We start from the raw sequence: 10,902 nt of genomic DNA, 5'->3' as shown, positions 1-10,902 counted from the left end.
TTCCGATTATATGCTTCAAATTATTCATACTTTCCTACTTCACGCTTCATAGTCCTCAGTCATGTAGGCCTGGACCCTCTTACTCTTTTACTGCCTTGTGGAGCCCAACTGAACGTTTGGTGACCTAATATCTCTTGGGAATTACGAACAGCATATGTAATCCATCTCCTTCTGCCCCTCATCATTGTCTCATCCATATATGTAACTCGAGTAATCGCTCTTATATTTTCATTTCTAATCCTGTCCTACTATTTAACTCCCAATATTGTTCTGAGGGCTTTGTTCCCGAATATATAAAATCAGTTAGACATTGGTTCATTGTAATACCATGACTCTTGCCCAAACAGTAACATCGATCACACTAAACTGATATATTCAGTAGTGTCATTAAGGGAGGGCTATTGTGGCTTAGCCCCTCCATAATACGGTCCCAGACACACACCCCCCCCCCCCTAAAAAAAAAAAAATAACACTGTCCCAACAAATCTCATAGAAACATACAGTATCCCCAATCAACATGCAAATTTCAGAAATTAGATATTTAGCATCTGCATCAAATATCCAAGGAAAGTCCTAGACCGCAGTCAGGGGATAATTCAGTAAGAAATATTTCTTTAGTGAATCCATAGCAGGGTAAACTAACTGAATAAATTACGCATTTCATCAAAAACAGTTGAGCATTTTGAGGATGTTTTAAGAGTTCCATGTGTTAACAGATTCTTACTTCATAGATACCTTCGTGCTAAAGTCATGTAACCCGTTACATGTCACATGTTCCTTACACGTACTGTAATCATAGACTCAGAGACTCGTAGCTATTATGATTTGTTTACTTCACATTCTGGAGAAACCTACTACTGCTGTCAGGTATGTAGTAATCGATTTATATTTTCGTCATACATGTAATGGTTTTGCAATGGTTTGAGTGTTTGGTTATCAGTTGAATTCTAGGCTCATGATATGTGCTATGTGATGTATGGATGATAAACAAAGCCATAGAAAAGAAACCAAAATAGTGCAACTGCGTGACCATTAAAGTCATGTTGTCGGATTACACAGTAGTAGTAGCAAGATGGAATAAGATAAGGTGAGTTACCTAGAGGTCCCGTTTTCTACACTCACGGGCATGACGTCACTTGGAGAGTTCAGCCAGGCAACACATAGGCTGGAAATATGTCGCAGATTTTTTTTTTTTCCACAGACGTTCTTGTTTTCATTTGCGTTGACAGATTCATCATGGTTTTATATGTCATACATGGGTGCTCCAATTCTTTTTAAGACCAATATAACTTGGTGGTGAAAAGAAAATAGATTTTCCCGTTTCCCAAAAGATGCAGAACTGTAAGAAATGGGTGAATATATGCAAAAAAAAAAAAAATGATGGTATCAATGGAATATCTGCACGAATTTGTTCGTCACATTTCCAGCACAATGGTTTTGACAGAAACCTCAGGCACGAATTGCTCAATTGCTTCCCTAAGACTGTCCTAAGTCCAAAAGAAGATTCCACATTGACACAAAATCTTTATAATAATGTAATTACTATTGGGATTCAGGGAAGTGTATCACTTATATCTCGTCACTTTAGTTTCGTTTACTAGGCATATGTTGCATTTAGCATTTCGGTCAACTAGGAGAACTGTACATAAATAGGGTCACTTAAAAAGAAATACGAGAATATATGAATATGTCAATTATATTTCTCATCCAAGTAAATATTTAGCTACGATGGGAAGAATGTTTCTGAAGAAGAGAGAGAGAGAGAGAGAGAGAGAGAGAGAGAGAGAGAGAGAGAGAGAGAGAGAGAGAGAGAGAGAGAGAGAGAGAGAGAGAGAGAGAGAGAGAGAGAGAGATTTATAAGAATTTTTTTTCGTATGCATAAATACTATTATTTGAGCTTCAGATCATAATGAAAAAAATTGTTGCTTCTAAATTTTTCCAAAGTTTTTGTCTCGGCAGATCCACCTCGTATAATCAACTTAATTCAAAATGATTTAGTAGACTATGGTTTTCAAATTGGAGACAAAATTATTACCTCAAAATATATAAAAAGAAATCGTACCTTTATCAGTAAATAATCCCAAAATATCCTACAAAGTTAATGAGTCACTTAAACGTGTGATGTTATGAACGGCAATGTGAGAAACTATTTCAGCCACTCTCTTCCTCAGTGGCAAATTCCATCAAATTTTGTAGTAACAATGGCTTATTGAAAAGTCAGTTTTGTATTGAAAGAACTGAACTTATATCTTTGATTGTTAGTTGGTTTGGCTTGAAGTATATCGTAAAGAAAGGTAGAGGTGCTTTCTCGATCTATCCACGTCAAGTTGTTATTAATGCTAAAGTTAAAGGCAAAATCTTTTCGTTCCAGTAAATGGATTATGGTATAACATATTGCTTGAACTATAAGGATACAGTCGAACATCTCTTTTTCTTTCATATGGCAAATTGGTAATTGCCATGGTCATCCATCACCTTTGAAATTTTAATATAGACTACGGTTATACATAGAGGGCAGAGAAATGTTAACGAGTTAGGGTCTTATGTTTGTAATAATGATGAAGCTACTTTACATCTTGTGTAACTACAGAGTGGTTAAATATAAGTGCTCCATCTCCAAGGTTAAATGTTGCTCTCAATGATCTAGATTGCCAGTTATATACCTTTGCGTGTCTCATGAAGCATCTTCTGCCTGTTAACAATGAGACCGAGGCAGAAAAAGCAAGAAAAAGATTTAGCAGAGATAAAACCTGAAACACTGATAGGAAATGAGTATTTAAGTTCTTTGATGGGAGGATTCGTTTCTTTTAAATTTAGAAATAAGTATACATCATTAGGCTCAGTTGATGTAGATGAAACAGACGATAACTGGATATCAATTGTAAAGAGAAAGGTATTATATAGATCATGTAATAATTTTAGAGAAAATGTACAAATGGAATATTTATTGAAAATTTTCCATTGTGATGCTCTAAAACCAGGAGTCAAAGCCGTTTCATATCTTATTGATATATTCAAAGCCTCTAATATTGATGTTCCCGAGGAGGTGATGAGGTTTTTATCATTAGAAGTAGTTTAGATTTTACAATAAAAATATTAAGCTAAGAAGGAAAATCTTTATATCAAAGTTGTGAAAAAAATGAAAAAAAAAATTGTTCAGTAATATTGAAAATTTATTTCATCGAAACTGAGAGAGAGAGAGAGAGAGAGAGAGAGAGAGAGAGAGAGAGAGAGAGAGAGAGAGAGAGAGAGAGAGAGAGAGAGAGAATGATTGTATTAAGATTCATAATGAAATATTCGGAATAAAGCTTTTGTCATATGTGAATTTTTATTTCCATTGCTACTGTATTATATTCCCTATCATAATATGTATTTTGGAAATATAGTCATAAAGACATTAATATTAGCCTACTTTCATAAATGTAATGTTCGGAATCCAAAAAGAAGCACGAATAATAAGGCTGGCTGTACAGGACAGGTGTCAAATAAATGCTCTGAACTCTCCAGGTGACGTCATAGAGCACAGCCGAGCTCCCAGCACCATGGGCGGTAACTCACCTTGTCATATTACATCTTGAGTAGTAGCATGTAACTGTATATTAACCTTGATTAATCTATGGGTACCAAAAATACGCAGTTTTGATGTTAGTACATTTTGGGGGGTTTGGGGCTGGGGGGAGAGGGGGGGGGGACCTTTTCTTTTCCCTAATATTCAGGAAACTAATTGAGTCTTATGCAATATTGTTATTACAGATCTGATATGCAACGTTAATGATATAGCTTAAATAACAAAACAGTGTTTGTGTTATAATTTAACCGAAAATCTCAAACAATGAGAAGCTCATCAAACAAATTCCAGGGTAACATGATAAAATTCTTTTGCACTCACTTCCAAAAATGACCGCTAAGAAAAAGTGGCTGATTTTGCAGCTGTTGTAAATGAATGTGAAATGCAAGAAAAAACGTTGGATATTCCCCAAGCCGAAGCCATTCGCATAGCTTTGATTTACTATAGATTAACCATTAAAAGAAGTTAACTTGTGAACCCTAGGCTTTTTTTTTCTCTTATCCATATACGTATTTTCATATCTTTGTTGACAACTTAAAACCCAGTCATGTTAGGTCTTTTATGTATAAAGCTTGACGGTTTGTGCATAATTGTTAATATTTTTCAATGTAGGTGAATACATTTACAGTAAATGTATAATATTCCACAAGATAGACTAGATATATATAGTAAACACACTCACACACACACACACACACACACATATATATATATATATATATATATATATATATATATATATATATATATATATATATATATATATATATACATATATATATATATATATATATATATATATATATATATATATATATATATATATATATATATATATATACTGTATATATGCTTGATTGTGTCTTCGTATCTGTGTATATGTTTGTAAGAGTATCTGCAGCCATTTTTTTTTTCATAAAAACGTGTCCGTTATCGAAAGCTCTACTTTTCAAATGACTGATGTATGACAATGATGATTTCCATTTCAAAGGATGTCGTTTTGGAAACGCATGGAATATTAAGTAATAAAAAAAAACAAAAAAACATTTCCTTTCAAATGAAAGTAAGTTTCTCTTCTAACAGGAGCATATAAGCAGACGGTGAGTTATAGGTCTCAGCCATTCAAACGTCAATATGACTTTTAAGTAAGCTAACAAAGCTTCTGAATTTTTCGGAGCCAACTACTGACTCAGGTTTTGATGTGAAATGTGTTTGCTTGGCCATTAAAAAATTTATAACCAAAAAAAGATGTTTTCTCGAGTTGTATATTTTGATATATTCTGACTGATGGTGGAATAAATGGAAGTTATATTTATAATAACGTTTTCGCAGCATTTATATTCAGATAAGATAATAAATAACAAGTATTTTACTATGGTTGCATAGACTGGATTGTGAATACTATGGAGCAAAATGTGTCAGGTACTTATGGCTTTTTGAATTTTATTGTTATATCAGGTTTAACTATAAACAGTTCCTAATTCTAGTTTTGATGACAGACAGCAGCAGTTCTCGGAGTTAGTTTATTGGGTAAACTTAGAATCTAACAAAGCCCACTTATTAAAATAATTATCTTCCGTAACTGCTAAACTTGAAGGATAATATATTTATTTGGAATAGTTATTTTGGAAATGACAATCAGGAATGTGTAATTACCGAGAATAAATATTTCTCATGTGCCTTGATATAATAATCCTCTTATCCCTTGAATGATGTAATATTTATAGTAAACAAACTTAATTTATCATCACAACTATAAACATTGACATCAGCAATATCAGATAATGAGAGTGGAGTGAATAAATATCCCATGTTTATATAACCAGTAATTAGGATTGACACTAATTTGACTTTTGTCGAGTGAACCATCGCCTAGCAATTTACAAGCGAGCAGATATTCCAACCTTCTGGTCTCCAAAGCCATATGATCCTGAACAAGTTTGGGAACAAAACTATGAGGGTGTTCTGGAGCCAGTGTGGTCTTGCAGCCCGGTACTTCCCCCTGCCTTGATAGACTTAGTTCACAAGACTACGGAAGAGATGGAACAGTGTGATAATGACCCTGATGGAGAACAGGCTGACCAAGACAGTGACAATGAAGAACTTTTCAGTGATAATGAAGATTAGATTAATATGAACATTGAGACTTTTGGCAGTCATGATAATATTGCAAGTTAATACATTTTTGGCATACGTGTTATAGCAACTCGTTATCAGACATTCTATCTATATATATGTGTGTAATGCTTATTCTGATAATACCAAGTGAAGATACCAATGGAATTATACATAGACTGTACTTCGGGACTCATTGGAACATATAAGGCCTTTTACCATAACAGAAAGGCAGAGAAAACAAAGATGTGTCGAACTGGAATTTCACATTAATCTCATTTTAAAAAATCATTTTTTCAATATTTTCGTTTTATTTGTGGAAAGGGTTAATAATGTTACACTCTAGTTAATTAATTTGTTTTAGATTTAAAAACTACCTATTCATGTACACTTTCTTTGAAGCAAAGTAGAATCCAAAATATTTATTGAGTTAGGTGCAGGATGGTTAACAAATTGGATGGGCCCGAATTTTGACTAGTGCCCCTTTAACGTGACCTTTTGACCCCTGATGACGTCATCAATGTCATGACCGAATAAGTGATGGGTTCTTGTGATAGTGCTGTTCATACCCTTTCCAATGATACCTAGTTTGTGCCTGTAACTAATTTATTTCTTTACGAAAAGGTCCTTTATATTTCCCCTACCCCTAACTTTTACATCTCAAGAAATCCAAGATGGCGGACAAATAGACGGCTAAACGACCTACATGGGACATTTTTTTGAATGGGAACAAAGGGGATTCTGTTTCCAGACACCCCAGGGATTGCAAAAAGGCAAGTTAAAAAAAATGTATCATGGGGGTGCATGGGAACCCTATCTTCCTACTAGACTATTATTAACTAAACCTTATGCCAGTTTTACATAAAAAAAAAAAATGCAGTAACAAGGCAAAATTACGTTAATACATAATATTAACAAAAATCAAACTATGATCGTAATTAGGTGAAGGACAGTGGCTCCTTAACATCCAGCTTTCAGTATTGATAACGTTCCTGTAACTCTGCAGGACTATTATACTCCGGACTTATAAATTTCAGCTTAAGGTAAATATGTACATAAAATACTGCCGCCATCACCAATTCTCGATATTTGGGTTTGATCTCAATTCCAGAAAAGTAGCACTGCTCTAAAGTACATGAAGTTATATATCAATAGAATTCTATTGCTTTGAATTTTCTGATACATTATCAGAAACTATCCTAAATCCAAACAATATGATGACATAAAAGGGTGAAACTGAAATAGATTTAGAAAAAAAATTCAATTTTTTTTTAAAATTAACTTTGAATGACTATGAAATGGCTTTATAGTTATTTTTTAGTAGTGTTACAGGTATCAAATGATAAGGTAAATAAAACCCTTCTAGTTGATGCCTAGTAATTCAATTTATTTTGGAAAACTGTGAAGTACTCAGGTCAAATTCCCCCATCACATTTTGGACAAAAATAGCCTGAGCGGACCCTTTTAGGGTGACCTGCAGTACAATTCCTTTTCTTCCCCACTAGGAGTTTTACAATTTTATGACCATCATCTGAAGATAATACTACATGGGAGGGATTCCTTATTGGATCTGTTGAGAGTGAAGCTGCATGTATCTGTTCAGGAGTGCGTCTTTTCCTGACGATTTTTACCAGCTCATAGTTCTGAACAAATGACTCGACTAAGGAGACCATGAACTCATATCTATCTAAGGTAGGGCTTCTTGATGTATTGGATGCATACAGTATATAGCTGTTGAGGACAGCAGTCCCAATCAGTGAAAAGCTTCCATTATTTGTCCATTTTAGTGTCTTGCGTTCAGATAGGTACGAGTACAACTTGGTGTTTTCATGTCTACACCAACCATGACATGATTGTAGTCATCAACAATATGTGGAACAATTTTGTCAGGTTTGCCTGTTCTGTTTACAGTTTTATAGCCTTCTTTAGAGGAAATAGATAAAAGAACAGGTGTTTTCTTGCCATCCTTGTAAGTCACAAATAACATAGGACCCTTTCTACGCTCTGAAACCTCTTTGTTTTTATTTATTTTTTCTTTATAGCATCCATAGGCAATCCTTTACGGTTAGTGTGAACTGTTCCAGTTACTGTTGTGCAATTTTGCCAAAGATCTTGAAATAGCTTAGGTGAAGAAAAGTAATTATCAAGACCTAGGTGATGACCACGATGAAATAACCCTGCTTTCTCAAGAAGCCTCATAACAAGGTCATATATGGCCCCATTATCTCTTACTTGCATACCAGCTGTTCCCCTATATATTTCAAAAGCATAAGTATAGCCAGTTCTTGCCTTGCAAAAACACCAAACCTTTATCCCAAACCTAGCATGATGCTTGTTTGGAATATACTGTCGCAAATGAGAGGTCTTACCTCTAAAACCAATAATACTTCCATCAAGGGATATTTTGCGTTCAGGGTAATAATGACTTTTGAAAGTTCTCTGGAAGTGATCAATAACTGGTTGCATTTTATACAATTTATATGCTGGGTGATCTGGTGGTGGCATTTTTGAATTGTGTGCAAAATGCAGAAACTTGAGTAAAACTTCAAACCCCTCTCTGTTAAGTGGTTAGAGAACCACGGTGTTGCCTGGCTTGGATTTGTACAATCCCAGTGAGACCTCAGGGTTGGTTTCTTGATAAGCCCCATATTCAAAATAACCCCTAAGAAAGAAAACATTTCATACACAAATGTTTGACCTTGTTTGATCCATAAGTTGACCATAGACCTTTTCTTTTGTTGAAGATACTCAGTATGAGACTGGATCCACTGACTTGCATACAGATCACTTTCATCAACAATTTTCTGAACAAAACTATCTTTAATAAAGAGCTTCAGGTATTCTATTGTTTGGGCATCGTGTTTTGGGTGATGGATTGGTCCACAATGGCGTGTGAATCTTACAGGAGGTGGTCCAACTTCATTTTCTAATACCCTCATCCAATCTCCTTCATCACTTCTATCACTATCGAGATTATCATAACTTTCATCAAGTGATACATCATCATTCTTACTTTAATCATCAGTAGAAATATCTTCCTCACTAGTATCACAGCCATCATAATTGCTATCATCATCATCAGTCTCTGACTGGGTAAAACTCCTATCATTCTCATCATCCATAATAATCAGTTTTGATAATCTGGAAAGGTGCCCTTATGAAAAGTACTATTATATATATATATATATATATATATATATATATATATATATATATATTTATATATTTATATATATATATATATATATATATATATATATATATATATATATATATATATATATATATATATATTTATATATAAATATATATATATATATATATATATATATATATATATATATATATATATATACATATATATATATATATATATATATATATATATATATATATATATATAGATAAATATATATATATATATATATATATATATATATATATATATATATATATATATATATATATATATATGTGTGTGTGTGTGTGTGTGTGTGTACACACATATAAAATTGAAACAGGCAACACCAAAGACCAGCTGAGAAAACTGCAAGTTACATTCATAAAGACATAAACAAGTACAAGACACAAAAAAAATCATAATTACAACAAAGTGTTACTCACATATATTAGTGTGTATTTAATCATTACTCTATTTGTTCAATTATTACACTGAAAAAGGTCCTCATAAGTTATGTGTTTCCCATGCATGAAAAGTGTTACAAAATTTTCCAATGAACTATTCGGCTTATCCTATAATATATTTTATTCCATAAAAGAGTGGGATTATAGACAATATTCCGTAGAATAATAGAGAATTAAAACACTATCATTCAATTAAATAGCACAGGATCAAATATGCTTCTAAATCTAAATAAAAAGGTATGCAGTATGTAATGCTTACATTGGACACCTGTACTCACTTGCGTGTATTTACATCCAGCTGTCAAAACGAGTCTACGACGCTCACAGAAAAAAATAACAAGGAAAACATTTCAGCGTGGTTTTGCTTTTGTAGTTGTTTTCCTGCATTACACTTTTGCATGTAATATATATAAACTGATACTGAGTCACAATAAACGCTCACTATACAAATTTCCCATAGACAACATGCAACACAAACGTTTTTGCAAAGATGTCTTTGTAAACAAACTCTTTTGAATGAAATCCCGTTGTTTACTGCTTTGCCAAACATTTTTCTTTCATTACAAAACGCACAAAACATTCAAGAATCAGAGGAAGCCATTATATCAATAAATATTGGCGTATAAATCCAAAATATTACGTAAAATATATAGCTATAAGTTCGTGTCACACAACAGGAAACTTGCCGCCGAAAGCAACCACATTCAAGACCAAAACAAAAGCTGATAATGTCATTGGTTGCTACATTATGACGTTGAATCAGTGAGCCAATGGGAAGGAAGCATTGCTGTGACGTATCCAGGCCACCAAAATTGTCTAGTGGGGACGTGAGAGCGGGGAATTTGAACAGAGGATTAGCAAGCCATGGTCGTGGCCCCACGGAGTCTAGCGGTAAAGCCATGATCGTGGCTTCACGGAGTATAAGGATTTTAAGCATTTGGGTGTGATTCTCGACAGCAAATATACTTTTCAAAAACACATTAGGTCTTTGCATAGTTCCTCATGCATGTTGCATTAGTTTTTCATAATTCTGATCATTCTAATCACAGACAACTCCAGCAGATGTAATTCTCTTGTCGACGAATACGGATGGAACCAATATTTTGAATGAAATGTATTCTCCATCGACAGGGAGCTTCCTTGAGTTTAATTATAATCTTGCGTACAGGAGGTGTGATGATGATTTTCCTTAAGATAAGACTAGCTTCACGTAAAACAATCTTCAAATTGGATAGTGACTCATCCCTGTAGTTTTGCATACTCTTCAGATAACCATGAAGGTCTTGAGAACTTATAAAAGTGGCGTTGACGATTGGTGAAACTGCATAGCATTTACAATTTAAAAAAAAATGTCATCCAATCAATGTTGGGGGACATAATATCTCTATTGATATGGATGGAAAATAATAATAATAACTCTCTGTTTTATTGAATTACTGTAACTTTCACCCTCCGTATCTCGAATACAAAATCACAATAAAAAAATGAAAATGCACCAGAAATTCTTTCGAACTATCTCGCCATTGCCTTTAATTGAACTCCCAAACGCATTAATTTTAAGAAAACTTATTTTT

General features: G+C 33.6%; 1 pseudogene; it reads right to left on the bottom strand.

Annotated features, from left to right (window-relative positions):
• Nucleotides 1-7,056: 7,056 nt before the first annotated feature.
• LOC137617572 (piggyBac transposable element-derived protein 4-like) lies at nt 7,057-8,622 on the bottom strand (annotated as a pseudogene).
• Nucleotides 8,623-10,902: the final 2,280 nt, after the last annotated feature.

The sequence above is a fragment of the Palaemon carinicauda genome, chromosome 23 (genome assembly GCF_036898095.1).
Source record: "Palaemon carinicauda isolate YSFRI2023 chromosome 23, ASM3689809v2, whole genome shotgun sequence".
Taxonomy (NCBI): domain Eukaryota; kingdom Metazoa; phylum Arthropoda; class Malacostraca; order Decapoda; family Palaemonidae; genus Palaemon; species Palaemon carinicauda.
This window is presented reverse-complemented; position numbering and strand designations above follow the sequence as displayed.